This window comes from Narcine bancroftii, chromosome 3 (assembly GCF_036971445.1).
Source record: "Narcine bancroftii isolate sNarBan1 chromosome 3, sNarBan1.hap1, whole genome shotgun sequence".
NCBI classification, from domain to species: domain Eukaryota; kingdom Metazoa; phylum Chordata; class Chondrichthyes; order Torpediniformes; family Narcinidae; genus Narcine; species Narcine bancroftii.
In genome coordinates, this window is record NC_091471.1 from 241,189,325 (window position 1) to 241,204,106 (window position 14,782).

The 14,782-nt window shown below is 42.7% G+C and overlaps 1 pseudogene; it reads left to right on the forward strand.

Moving 5' to 3' along the window:
• The first annotated feature begins 335 nt into the window (after window positions 1-335).
• LOC138759719 (U6 spliceosomal RNA) lies at window positions 336-393 on the forward strand (annotated as a pseudogene).
• The last annotated feature ends 14,389 nt before the right edge of the window (window positions 394-14,782 follow it).

The window sequence follows — 14,782 nt, forward strand, 5'->3', positions numbered from 1 at the left end:
CTACCTGCTTCAAAGGGCTTCCATCATTCTGGTGACCAACAAGAGAAGGTGACAAGCCTCAACAACTATTGGCCGGTGGAACTGATGTCTGCTTTGAGAGGTTGGAGATGGAGCAAATTAACTCTTATCTCAGGAAGGACCCAATCCGGTTGCCCTTGCATCACAACAGAGCAGTAGGAGAAGCCATCTCGTGGGCCCTCCACTCTGAGTTAGATCACCCAGACCATAAGACCTCCTACATCAGGCAACAACAGCTAAGTGTTTAAAACCATCGTACCAACAAAACTCATGTCCAAGCTATAGGACCTGGGACTCTTTAACTGGATCCTTGACTTCTTAGTATGGCCCCTGTGCAAGGATGACAAGCAAATTCGTGAAACGTTCCATATTTTTTTAAAAAAAGAAAGAGGTATTGGTGCCACAAGACTCACACCACCAGGATCAGGAACAGCTGCTACCCCTCTACCATCAGACTCCTCATTGACAAACTCAATCAGGGACTCTTACATTTAATTGTATTGTACAGTGAGTTTGTTTATATTTCTTTATTTGCTTTCATGTGTCCATTGCGCACAGTTTTTATTTACTACCAATAAGTGGTCATTCTGCCTGGCCCGCAGGAAAAAGAATCTCAGGGTTGTAAGTGATGTCATGTATGCATTCGGACAATAAATCTGAAATCTGAGAACAAGAATCTGGTTGGGTGGCACCAGAACAACAATCTTGCTCTAAACATCACCAAGACTGAGAAGCCTATTTCTGAGTTTATGGACACGCACCTGTCTGCATTGATGGGACGGACGTGGAGAGGTGGAGAGAAACTTTCAGGTTCCTCAGAGTCCATATCTCAAAAGACCTCTCCCGGAGTCTGCACATCGAGGAAACCGTGAATAAGGCAGACCAACTCCCCTACTTTCTCAGGAGGCTGCAGAAGGTAGCCAGGTCTATCACAGGCTCTGACTGCCCACGAACAGCAGAATCAATGCCACAAGTGATGGCCCATCACCCTGGTCACCATCTTGCACTTGGGGAAGTGACTTGTCCATCACCCAATGTTGGACACCCAACTGTGAGTCTTCCTTGCATGTTGTCCTGTTGATCCATCTTGTAATTTCCTAAATGATAAAACTGTGAGCAGGTAACAGGCTGAGAGTGGGACCACCTGACCTGCAAGCAGTCGTGTCCCAGCCCACTCTCCCACTGGAAGCACTCTGGAGGGCAGGAGCCATCAGTGAGAGGTGCCTGTGACAGATTATAGATTTGTTTTTGGGAGATCAATTGGGGCAGGTTTTTTAGTGTAGGTCGCATACAAACACTTTAAAAAGATCTTATTTTAAAATACTGGAGCTCTGCTCATGCTAGACAGGCTGGTGCCAAGAGCCTTTGTAAAACCTTGGAGAGTCCCCAAGAGATGTCACTAATGGATTGTTGTTTACAAAGAGGCAACAGATGAAAGAACTCTTCAGAGCCACAGGCTGTCTGGAGTGGTCATGTGGTTTTGCAAGCAGAGAGAGTAAAGCAGTCTTTCTCTCTGTGAGAGAGAGAGAGCGAGAGAGCGAGAGAGAGAGAGATCAGTTCTGCAGTTTTACAGTCAAACTGGAACAGGTCAAGGTAGAAAGCTTGTGGAAAACCCCATTTGGAAGACAGATTGTGAGAGCCTGGTCAAAGCCCTTGTGGTTCATACAAAAGGAGAGGGCTGGCTGCCTAATGTTTCACGAAATAAGAGAAACACAGTATAAATTAGATTATGTCTACTGATGCAACTGCATCCCTTCTTGCATAAGCTGGTCTAAATCCTCCATTACATTCCACCCTTTGGTCGCAGCCTGTCACTTACGAGACCTAACAAGCATTTGAGAACAGAAGGAGTGAAAAAGAGAAACTAAAACTATAATAATCACAAAAATGTGAGAAACAGAAGCACCTTCACAGAATTTCCTCGAGACAAAAATTGAGAACAAAGAACATTTATTATACAACAGTGCAAAGTTGGGTGCTTCCCCTTACCCTGGGAATACATACACACACACTGGGGCTCACCCAACTTTTATACAGTTGATTTCAGTATAGAAGTTCCCCCCCCCCCCCATAAAATTCTTCTGCCTCCTGGATAAGTTTGGCATTAGGCAATCCTGTCTGCCTACGTGCTGTTTCTGTGAACTTGGAGGACCAGGGGGTATCCTGTTGGTGTCCCATCATGTCATTGTCCTTATTCACATGCCTTTGTCCCTTATTCACACCTTCCCAACCCTCAGGGCTACTAACTCTTATATGCGGAACTTGCTGACTCTGTCTAAGGCTAGAAGACCCTTACCTTATTCAGACTAACTTTACTTCCTACATTCTATTATCTACCCTTATCCTATTCATACTGGCTTTATTTATTACACATATTTTCATATTAGTTTTACTCATCTCTCACGATCCTCACTTTTCTTTTAGCTACGCTTTGTGAATTCTCAACTGGAATGTATTACTTATGTGAGAGATGGGAAAATTGACCTAAAATTATGAACATGGAAGAAACTAAAGTTCATCAGTAAAATGGCTGAAACCAGTTCAAACAGGATAAGTTTGGGGCTTAGGATGCAGGAAAGCAGAGTCAGCACGATTAACATAAGAATCTTCTATCCTTTGTGACAAGACCATAGGACTAAGATAAGGAATGGTAAGGTACAATAGAATGTAGGAAGTTGAGGTAGTCTGGATCAGATAAGGGTCTCCTAGCCCTGGACAGAAGTACCAAGTCATACATTTCTAATTAGCTAACCATACACAGATTTATACATATGAAATTAGCCAACCCTAGATAGAATGAGTCAACTCTGCATATTAAGAGACTGTAGCCCAGAGAATCAGGAAGGTGTGAATAAGGACAATGACATGATGGGGCACCCACAGGATACCCCCTGGTCCTTCAAGTGTACTGAAACTGCACGTAGGCAGGAAGAATTACCTATGCCAAACCCATCCAGGGGGCAGAAGAATGTAAGGGGGAGGGCATTCTGATACTGAAATTGACTGTATAAAAGTTGGGTGAGCCCCAGTATGTGTGTGTATTCCCAGGGTAAGGGGAAGCACCTGTGAGAGATGGGAAAATTGATCTAAAATTATGAACATGGAAGAAACTAAAGTTCATCAGTAAAATGGCTGTAACCAGTTCAAACAGGATAAGCTTGGGGCTTAGGATGCAGGAAAGCAGAGTCAGCACGATTAACATAAGAATCTTCTATCCTTTGTGACAAGACCATAGGACTAAGATAAGGAATGGTAAGGTACAATAGAATGTAGGAAGTTGAGGTAGTCTGGATCAGATAAGGGTCTCCTAGCCCTGGACAGAAGTACCAAGTCATACATTTCTAATTAGCTAACCATACACAGATTTATACATATGAAATTAGCCAACCCTAGATAGAATGAGTCAACTCTGCATATTAAGAGACTGTAGCCCAGAGAATCAGGAAGGTGTGAATAAGGACAATGACATGATGGGGCACCCGCAGGATACCCCCTGGTCCTCCAAGTGTACTGAAACTGCACGTAGGCAGGAAGAATTACCTATGCCAAACCCATCCAGGGGGCAGAAGAATGTAAGGGGGAGGGCATTCTGATACTGAAATTGACTGTATAAAAGTTGGGTGAGCCCCAGTATGTGTGTGTATTCCCAGGGTAAGGGGAAGCACCCAACTTTGCATTGTTGTAGTAATAAATGTTCTTTGTTCTCAATTTTTGTCTCGAGCAATTTCTTTAAAGGTACTTTAATTCCTAACAAATGGGGGCTCGTCCGGGATCACACTCCCTCCACTGACAGAGTGCCCCGACGACGAGAGTAGGTGCACCCCGGCTGATTCAGCTGGACTCACGGGCGACGGGTGGCTGGTCAGTGGAAGAAGCGAGTGATATCCGAGAAGAGGCATTGAGAACAAACGGCGGAAGGACGCGCGCTAGAGCAGTACTGCCAGAACTCGGTAAGAGTATTTTACTTGTTCCTAAGCATGGGAATAGCGGGCAGTAGAGATGAGAGTCCTGACACAGGACGTGACCACCAGATAGCTACGTACAGCCCGCTTGGGTTGATGTTATCTGAGTGGGGCACAGGAAAGACCCGCGGTAAAGACAAACTGACGATGGTCAGGTATTGTTGTAATGAATGGGTTAAATACCCGGTTAAAGGGAGCTCCGTGTACTGGCCAAAATTCGGATCCGAGGATGAATGGATGTGTAAAGCTTTGAACCTATGGCTCTATCAAAACCAGAAAGACAATGTTGAGAGCAGGGAATATGCAGCCTGCTGGCTCAAGGGATCCATTGAACAGCTGGTTTTGAATGAGAAAGAATCCAGGGATAAGAGAGAGGAGGAACCTCTTGTCCCTGAATCACAGGGTTGGGATGTGTTACATTCCCTCCCTCCACCCTATGTTCCTCCTATGCCAGCTCCTATCTTTCCTTCCCCTCCTATGACCTACCCTTCTGCACCTTCCCCACCTCCCCCACCACTAGAGAAGAGAGAAGAGAGCAGGAGTGGTATGATAACTTGCTCACAAAGCACTCGATTACCACCTCTGTTGGCAGGAGAGAGAGGTAACTTTAATTCAGAACAGCGTGAGACTCTTCAGGAAGAAAGGGCAGAACCCTTTGATTCATTTCCCAGGGAGCAGGAACCCAGACCTAATAAGCCAGAAACCAATTGGATGAGACCACTGCGGGAAGTTCCCATGGGAGAGGGTCTCGGTTTCGTAAATGTGCCCCTGACCAGTACTGAAGTGCGTAACTTTAAGAAAGAACTGACCTCCCTGATAGAAGATCCCCAGGGATGTGCCGAACAGTTAGACCAATTTTTGGGACCAAATATATATACAATATGGGGGTCTCGACATAGAATCCCCAGCAGGGGAACAATTGGTACTAACAGGTTTTGTTACCAACTCAGCCCCAGACATTAAGAGAAAATTACAAAAGACAGAAAATTGGCATGAGCAGGGAATAACCCAGCTTCTACAGATCACACAAAAAGCATTTGTCCAGACATCTGAGGATAAGCAGAAAGCAAAGGCTAACATTTTGATGCAAGCAGTTAAAGGAATAGTAGATGAGTAACATGAAAAAAAAAAGGCAGGGACTGTGTGCCAGCTCCTGAATTTTGGGAGAAGTGCAGGGAGTGGGAGAGTAGAGACCAGAGATAATTTCATAAATCACGACTTCCCACTTCAGTCACTGACCAATATTGATTAAAATTCATGCTAAAAATTAAACGTCATAAATGATCGTTTTTCAATACTGTAGAATTAGCGAATTTAACTACCAGTTAATTCCAATTTATGAAATAAATTGTATTTAAATGTGAGTTAGAGGTATGGAGCCCTATCAACACATTTAATACATTTCTTCTACACATTCAGCAGTCAAGGTCCGTGAGTTTAAAGATCACCCACCTCTGGAGAATAAAGATACCTCTGGGGATTCCTATGGGGATTCCTTTAAGTTTAATCATTCATTTCTCTGGTGCATTTTCCTCTGGAGTGAAATTAATGCCTCAGCACAATTTCTCTGTATTGCCGCTGTTATTTAATTCATGATAACTTTCCCCCATTCATCAGGTTTATATTTAAATCCGGTAGTGCGGAAGTTACATTGTAAATAATCACGGAGGTAAACCCTGCGCAACTGGATTCAGCTTAATGGAGAAATAAACCTGCGAACTGGTCTATGGTGCTGTGTGAGTACTGCAATAGGTGGAATATGATTTAAATTGGTGGCATAGTTCAGAACAATTGGGTGCATAAGAATAATAATATCATTAATAACTCACAAATCTTGTACCAGATGCTATTCAGTACATCTTGACTTAAGGACTGGAGAAATTGGCATGTTAGAATGAGATTGGCATGGCACCAATATTTCTTGATTCAATAATGACTCCACAAGCTCCAGGATTCATGCAGCAGAACTTTTAAGTGGAATATAATAGAAACTAGCCTGTACTTAAATTATTGTGTGTGCAATCTTCATAAGAACATCTTTTAACTTTTTTTGGTGCCTGTTTTACAGACTGTTTTAAATAAGGCCAGCTCCTGTGAGCTGTGGCACAAGGCATTTTACTTAAGGCAGAACTAAAGGTTGAATATGTTTCAAGTTCTCTTGCAGGGGCTCTTGTGCTGCAATGTCTGTTATGTACTCACTCTAACAAATTGGAGGGTTGTGCCCCATACAGACAAGCAGCTCCAACTGCATTTTAATAAGGTCTAACATATTCAAAACCCATGCAAATATGGTTTGTGTTTCATTTTACAATTTTTACACTAACACAAAGGAAAGTCAGATTGTTACAAAGTGCCGTAATTTAACATTTTTTTTCGTTTCTTTAATGGTTTATTCAGTTATTGTTGTATTTTATTGCTGTTTTCAATGAGCTTTACATTTATTGTGGTTTATTCAGTTATTGTTGTATTTTATTGCTGTTTTCAATGAGCTTTACATTTATTGTTGTTTATTCAGTTATTGTTATATTTTATTGCTGCTTTCAATGGGTTTTACTTTCATTGTTGTTTTACTCATTTTTTGGAATATTGTTCGTTAATGTTTTAAGTCCCCCTGGAATAGGGGCAGCAGAGGTTACAATTGTGCTCCTTTAGAATGTAGACAGGGCATAGATTTAATGTATAGTCATAGTGGGATATGGGTTAACAAGGGATTCCAATACGGACCAGGGGAACTGAACAGCTTTAGTGGAGTACATCTAATTTGTATCTTAGCCTACACAGGTATTAAAGACAGGAGTTTTGAAGCGATAGTACAAAAGACATGGTGGGACAAAGACAGACAGAATGGTAGTCAGGATTGTACATGTAACAGAGAGAGAGAGAGTTAATACATATGCTAATGTACACAGACAGGCTGCAACTCACAAGTTCAATGATACATATGCTAATGTTAGCAGACAAGCTGCAACACACAGTTAAATCACAAGAAACAATCCCCCCCCAGCTTGGTCACTTTTCATCACCCCGTGAAGGGGAGCACCAGTTACCAACAACGTGAGCTGCTTGACACTTTAATATCAGGCTCCAAACAGCCTTCGGAGATCGGTGGCCCTAGGGTTCGGGGCTCAAGAGGACATCAGATACTAGCCACAATTCAACGGAACCGCCTGACTACTGCTACTCGTTCGCTGCTGAAGGCAGCGCTTCTCACAGACTGCTACTCGTTCGCTGCTGAAGGCAGCGCTTCTCACAGACTGCTACTCGTTCGCTGCTGAAGGCAGCGTCTCTCACAGACTTCGTCAGGACAACGCTTACAAAAGTCGGGTGGTTAAAAGACACTGCTTCAATGTTTCAACGTGAATCTGCCCATGCCCATGTTCAGACGTGGCAACTTCGGACTGATGTGGGATGGACTAGACTCTTTACTGAGAACTGGAGCCTGATACTCACAACCCTAATAAGCAGCTGGACTCGCTACTCTGACCTTCATGGTGCTCCCCTACCTAAAGACTTTACACAGGTGTTACAATTCAGTTATTGACCAGCTGGGTAAAACTACACCTTACACTTGAAAGATCAGTATTACTGATCTAAAAGAAAAGTGAGGAAGGGGGGGGATCAGTCACACTGACACTAGTAACCAAAGATCAGTAACACTGATCATGGTGAAAGATTAGTATTACTGATCTAAAAGAAAAGTGAGGATTGTGAGAGATGGGAAAATTGATCTAAAATTATGAACATGGAAGAAACTAAAGTTCATCAGTAAAATGGCTGTAACCAGTTCAAACAGGATAAGCTTGGGGCTTAGGATGCAGGAAAGCAGAGTCAGCACGATTAACATAAGAATCTTCTATCCTTTGTGACAAGACCATAGGACTAAGATAAGGAATGGTAAGGTACAATAGAATGTAGGAAGTTGAGGTAGTCTGGATCAGATAAGGGTCTCCTAGCCCTGGACAGAAGTACCAAGTCATACATTTCTAATTAGCTAACCATACACAGATTTATACATATGAAATTAGCCAACCCTAGATAGAATGAGTCAACTCTGCATATTAAGAGACTGTAGCCCAGAGAATCAGGAAGGTGTGAATAAGGACAATGACATGATGGGGCACCCACAGGATACCCCCTGGTCCTCCAAGTGTACTGAAACTGCACGTAGGCAGGAAGAATTACCTATGCCAAACCCATCCAGGGGGCAGAAGAATGTAAGGGGGAGGGCATTCTGATACTGAAATTGACTGTATAAAAGTTGGGTGAGCCCCAGTATGTGTGTGTATTCCCAGGGTAAGGGGAAGCACCCAACTTTGCATTGTTGTAGTAATAAATGTTCTTTGTTCTCAATTTTTGTCTCGAGCAATTTCTTTAAAGGTACTTTAATTCCTAACACACCCAACTTTGCATTGTTGTAGTAATAAATGTTCTTTGTTCTCAATTTTTGTCTCGAGCAATTTCTTTAAAGGTACTTTAATTTCTAACAAATGGGGGCTTGTCCGGGATCACACTCCCTCCACTGACAGAGTACCCCGACGACGAGAGTAGGTGCACCCCGGCTGATTCAGCTGGACTCACGGGCGACGGGTGGCTGGTCAGTGGAAGAAGCGAGTGATATCCGAGAAGAGGCATTGAGAACAAACGGCGGAAGGACGCGCGCTAGAGCAGTACTGCCAGAACTCGGTAAGAGTATTTTACTTGTTCCTAAGTATGGGAATAGCGGGCAGTAGAGATGAGAGTCCTGACACAGGACGTGACCACCAGATAGCTACGTACAGCCCGCTTGGGATGATGTTATCTGAGTGGGGCACAGGAAAGACCCGCGGTAAAGACAAACTGACGACGGTCAGGTATTGTTGTAATGAATGGGTGAGATACCCGGTTAAAGGGAGCTCCGTGTACTGGCCAAAATTCGGATCCGAGGATGAATGGATGTGTAAAGTTTTGAACCTATGACTCTATCAAAACCAGAAAGACAATGTTGAGAGCAGGGAATATGCAGCCTGCTGGCTCAAGGGATCCATTGAACAGCTGGTTTTGAATGAGAAAGAATTCAGGGATAAGAGAGAGGAGGAACCTTTTGTCCCTGAATCACAGGGTTGGGATGTGTTACATTCCCTCCCTCCACCCTATGTTCCTCCTATGCCGGCTCCTATCTTTCCTTCCCCTCCTATGACCTACCCTTCTGCACCTTCCCCACCTCCCCCACCACTAGAGAAGAGAGAAGAGAGCAGGAGTGGTATGATAACTTGCTCACAAAGCACTCGATTACCACCTCTGTTGGCAGGAGAGAGAGGTAACTTTAATTCAGAACAGCGTGAGACTCTTCAGGAAGAAAGGGCAGACCCCTTTGATTCATTTCCCAGGGAGCAGGAACCCAGACCTAATAAGCCAGAAACCAATTGGATGAGACCACTGCGGGAAGTTCCCATGGGAGAGGGTCTCGGTTTCGTAAATGTGCCCCTGACCAGTACTGAAGTGTGTAACTTTAAGAAAGAACTGACCTCCCTGATAGAAGATCCCCAGGGATGTGCCGAACAGTTAGACCAATTTTTGGGACCAAATATATATACAATATGGGGGTCTTGACATAGAATCCCCAGCAGGGGAACAATTGGTACTAACAGGTTTTGTTACCAACTCAGCCCCAGATATTAGGAGAAAATTACAAAAGACAGAAAATTGGCATGAGCAGGGAATAACCCATCTTCTACAGATCACACAAAAAGCATTTGTCCAGACATCTGAGGATAAGCAGAAAGCAAAGGCTAACATTTTGATGCAAGCAGTTAAAGTAATAGTAGATGAGTAACATGGAAAAGGCAGGGACTGTGTGCCAGCTCCTGAATGTTGGGAGAAGTGCAGGGAGTGGGAGAGTAGAGACCAGAGATAATTTCATAAATCACGACTTCCCACTTCAGTCACTGACCAATATTGATTAAAATTCATGCTAAAATTTAAATGTCATAAAGGATCATTTTTCAATACTGTAGAATTAGCGAATTTAACTACCAGTTAATTCCAATTTATGAAATAAATTGTATTCAAATGTGATTTTGCACAGGGACTACCTGAGAATAGTGATGTTATAACATTTGCAGGGAGAAATGTTTGCGCAAATAGGGTGAGTTCTATACATCTTAACTTTAAGTGTATGTGAGATAAAGAAAGGATCTGATGTGTAAAGTGGCTGGATCAGCCAGTTGAAGGGGGAGTGTGCATGTCCCTTTAAGTGCACTGTGGCACTTGAAATTGAGGCTTCAGGCTCTTGTCTTGCAGTTAGAGGTATGGAGCCCTATCAACACATTTAATACATTTCTTCTACACATTCAGCAGTCAAGGTCCGTGAGTTTAAAGATCACCCACCTCTGGAGAATAAAGATACCTCTGGGGATTCCTATGGGGATTCCTATAAGTTTAATCATTCATTTCTCTGGTGCATTTTCCTCTGGAGTGAAATTAATGCCTCAGCACAATTTCTCTGTATTGCCGCTGTTATTTAATTCATGATAACTTTCCCCCATTCATCAGGTTTATATTTAAATCCGGTAGTGCGGAAGTTACATTGTAAATGATCACGGAGGTAAACCCTGCGCGAGTGGATTCAGCTTAATGGAGAAATAAACCTGCGAACTGGTCTATGGTGGTGTGTGAGTACTGCAATAGGTGGAATATGATTTAAATTGGTGGCATTGTTCAGAACAATTGGGTGCATAAGAATAATAATATCATTAAGAACTCACAGATCTTGTACCAGATGCTATTCAGTACATCTTGACTTAAGGACTGGAGAAATTGGCATGTTAGAATGAGATTGGCATGGTACCAATATTTCTTGATTCAATAATGACTCCACAAGCTCCAGGATTCATGCAGCAGAACTTTTAAGTGGAATATAATAGAAACTAGCCTGTACTTAAATTATTGTGTGTGCAATCTTCATAAGAACATCTTTTAACTTTTTTTTGGTGCCTGTTTTACAGACTGTTTTAAATAAGGCCAGCTCCTGTGAGCTGTGGCACAAGGCATTTTACTTAAGGCAGAACTAAAGGTTGAATATGTTTCAAGTTCTCTTGCAGGGGCTCTTGTGCTGCAATGTCTGTTATGTACTCACTCTAACAAATTGGAGGGTTGTGCCCCATACAGACAAGCAGCTCCAACTGCATTTTAATAAGGTCTAACATATTCAAAACCCATGCAAATATGGTTTGTGTTTCATTTTACAATTTTTACACTAACACAAAGGAAAGTCAGATTGTTATTCATTTTATTAAAATCTAGTGATTGGTTATATGTAAAAGCATGGCAAGAGGATCAACTAAAACCTGCCTGGGATGGTCCCTTCTGTGTACTTTTAATAACAGACACCGCAGTAAGAACAAGAGAGAAAGGCTGGACCCACATTCAAAGAATTAATGACAAAGTGCCATAATGTTACAATTTTATTCGTTTTTTTAATGGTTTATTCAGTTTTGTGTATTTTATTGCTGTTTTCAATGAGCTTTACATTTATCGTGGTTTATTCAGTTTTTGTGTATTTTATTGCTGTTTTCAATGAGCTTTACATTTATTGTTGTTTATTCAGTTATTGTTATATTTTATTGCTGCTTTCAATGGGTTTTACTTTCATTGTTGTTTTACTCATTTTTTGGAATATTGTTCGTTAATGTTTTAAGTCCCCCTGGAATAGGGGCAGCAGAGGTTACAATTGTGCTCCTTTAGAATGTAGACAGGGCATAGATTTAATGTATAGTCATAGTGGGATATGGGTTAACAAGGGATTCCAATACGGACCAGGGGAACTGAACAGCTTTAGTGGAGTACATCTAATTTGTATCTTAGCCTACACAGGTATTAAAGACAGGAGTTTTGAAGCGATAGCACAAAGGACATGGTGGGACAAAGACAGACAGAATGGTAGTCAGGATTGTACATGTAACAGAGAGAGAGAGTTAATACATATGCTAATGTACACAGACAGGCTGCAACTCACAAGTTCAATGATACATATGCTAATGTTAGCAGACAAGCTGCAACACACAGTTAAATCACAAGAAACAATCCCCCCCCAGCTTGGTCTCTTTTCATCACCCCATGAAAGGGAGCACCAGTTTCCAACAACGTGAGCTGCTTGACACTTTAATATCAGGCTCCAAACAGCCTTCGGAGATCGGTGGCCCTAGGGTTCGGGGCTGAAGAGGACATCAGATACGAGCCACAATCAAACGGAACCGCCTGACTACTGCTACTCATTCGCTGCTGAAGGCAGCGCTTCTCATAGACTGCTACTCGTTCGCTGCTGAAGGCAGCGCTTCTCATAGACTGCTACTCGTTCGCTGCTGAAGGCAGCGCTTCTCATAGACTGCTACTCGTTCGCTGCTGAAGGCAGCGCTTCTCAGAGACTTCGTCGGGACAACACTTACAAAGGTCGTGTGCTTCAAAGACACTGCTTCAATATTTCAACGTATGGGATGGACTAGACTCTTTACTGAGAACTGGAGCCTGATACTCCAAACCCTAATAAGCAGCTGGACTCACTCCCCTGACCTTCATGGTGCTCCCCTACCTAAAGACTTTACACAGACATTACAATTCGGTTATTAACCAGCTGGGTAAAACTACACCTTACACTTGAAAGATCAGTGTTACTGATCTAAAAGAAAAGTGAGGAAAGGGGGGGGGGGGGGGGATCAGTCACACTGACACTAGTAACCAAAGATCAGTAACACTGATCATGGTGAAAGATCAGTATTACTGATCTAAAAGAAAAGTGAGGATTGTGAGAGATGGGAAAATTGACCTAAAATTATGAACATGGAAGAAACTAAAGTTCATCAGTAAAATGGCTGAAACCAGTTCAAACAGGATAAGTTTGGGGCTTAGGATGCAGGAAAGCAGAGTCAGCACGATTAACATAAGAATCTTCTATCCTTTGTGACAAGACCATAGGACTAAGATAAGGAATGGTAAGGTACAATAGAATGTAGGAAGTTGAGGTAGTCTGGATCAGATAAGGGTCTCCTAGCCCTGGACAGAAGTACCAAGTCATACATTTCTAATTAGCTAACCATACACAGATTTATACATATGAAATTAGCCAACCCTAGATAGAATGAGTCAACTCTGCATATTAAGAGACTGTAGCCCAGAGAATCAGGAAGGTGTGAATAAGGACAATGACATGATGGGGCACCCACAGGATACCCCCTGGTCCTTCAAGTGTACTGAAACTGCACGTAGGCAGGAAGAATTACCTATGCCAAACCCATCCAGGGGGCAGAAGAATGTAAGGGGGAGGGCATTCTGATACTGAAATTGACTGTATAAAAGTTGGGTGAGCCCCAGTATGTGTGTGTATTCCCAGGGTAAGGGGAAGCACCCAACTTTGCATTGTTGTAGTAATAAATGTTCTTTGTTCTCAATTTTTGTCTCGAGCAATTTCTTTAAAGGTACTTTAATTTCTAACACTTATAAACTTGGTCTTTTTCCCAACGAGTCAGTAAATGAACTGCAGTCTCAGGATAATCATACAGAATTTGGGAAACATACATCCTTTGGGTTATAGTGATCTGACGAGGGGTTCGATGAATTAAATACTGCACACAAGTCTTTAGGCAGGGGAGCACCATAATGGCCAGAATAACGAGTCCAGCTGCTATAAGGGCTGTGGGTATCAGACTCCAGTTACCAATAAAAAGTCTAGTCCATCCCACACCGGACCAAGGTCGCCAAGTCTGAACCTGCATGGGAAGATTTTCGAACTCCTGAAGTGTCTTTAACTGCCTGGCCGTTGTGAGCATTGTCATTAACCAGTCTTTCACAAACGCTGCCTTCAGCAGCCAACGAGTAATCGAGAGCCAGGCGGTTTTGTTGAACTGTGGCTCGTATCTGTCATCTTTCTTCAGCCCATAAATTCAGGGCCATCGCTGTTCGGTGATGATCTCCAAGGCTGGAGTCTGATTAAACGATTTAAATGTCAAGCAGCTGTGGTGTTCTGGAGCAGCTTACGTCGTTTACAACTGGAACTCCCCTTACAGTGGTGGTGTTTAACACTCCGAATGTCTGTGTGACCCAAAGGATGATTTACAGGAGACGGAAACCAAGTTGGGGAGGGGTGTTTCTTGTCACTTAACTTGTGAGTTGCAGCTTGCCTGCGAACATTAGCATAAGTATCACTGAACCTGTGAGTTGCAGCCTGTCTGTAAACATTAGCATATGTATTCACTCTATCTCTGCTACATGTACAATCATGACTAACATTCTGTCTGTCATTGTCCCACCATCTTCTTTGTGCTATCCCTTTAAAACTCCTCTTTTTAGTACCTGTAGAGGCCAAAATACAAATTGTGAGAGATGAGTAAAACTGATATAAAAATATGAAGATGAGGAAACTAACATAGATATATGGGTAATGAATAAAGCCAGTATGAATAGGATAAGAATAGATAATAGAATGTAGGAAGTAAAGTTACCCGGTGCCCAATATGGGGCCGGGTGCCAACTCATATTATTCCCTTGTGGTGGCTGCGTTGGCTGCTGAATCATCTGGTGTGCACCCTTTGAGGAAATCTTTTTTACCTCGTTTGCCTTTTGCCTAGCCTCTGCCAATTGAAGCTTAAGGAGTTGCACTTGTGCCGACTCCATAGTATGTTTGTCCTCCTTTTGCTTAGCCCTGTAACGTTTCATGTGATGGGTCAAATGTTTTTCCCATTGCTCACTCGAGCAGCCAGGAATATCAGGGTTATTCTCTAATGCCTCCCTAACTACAGCTGGCAGTCCACTCGTTACTGCAGCCCTAAAGA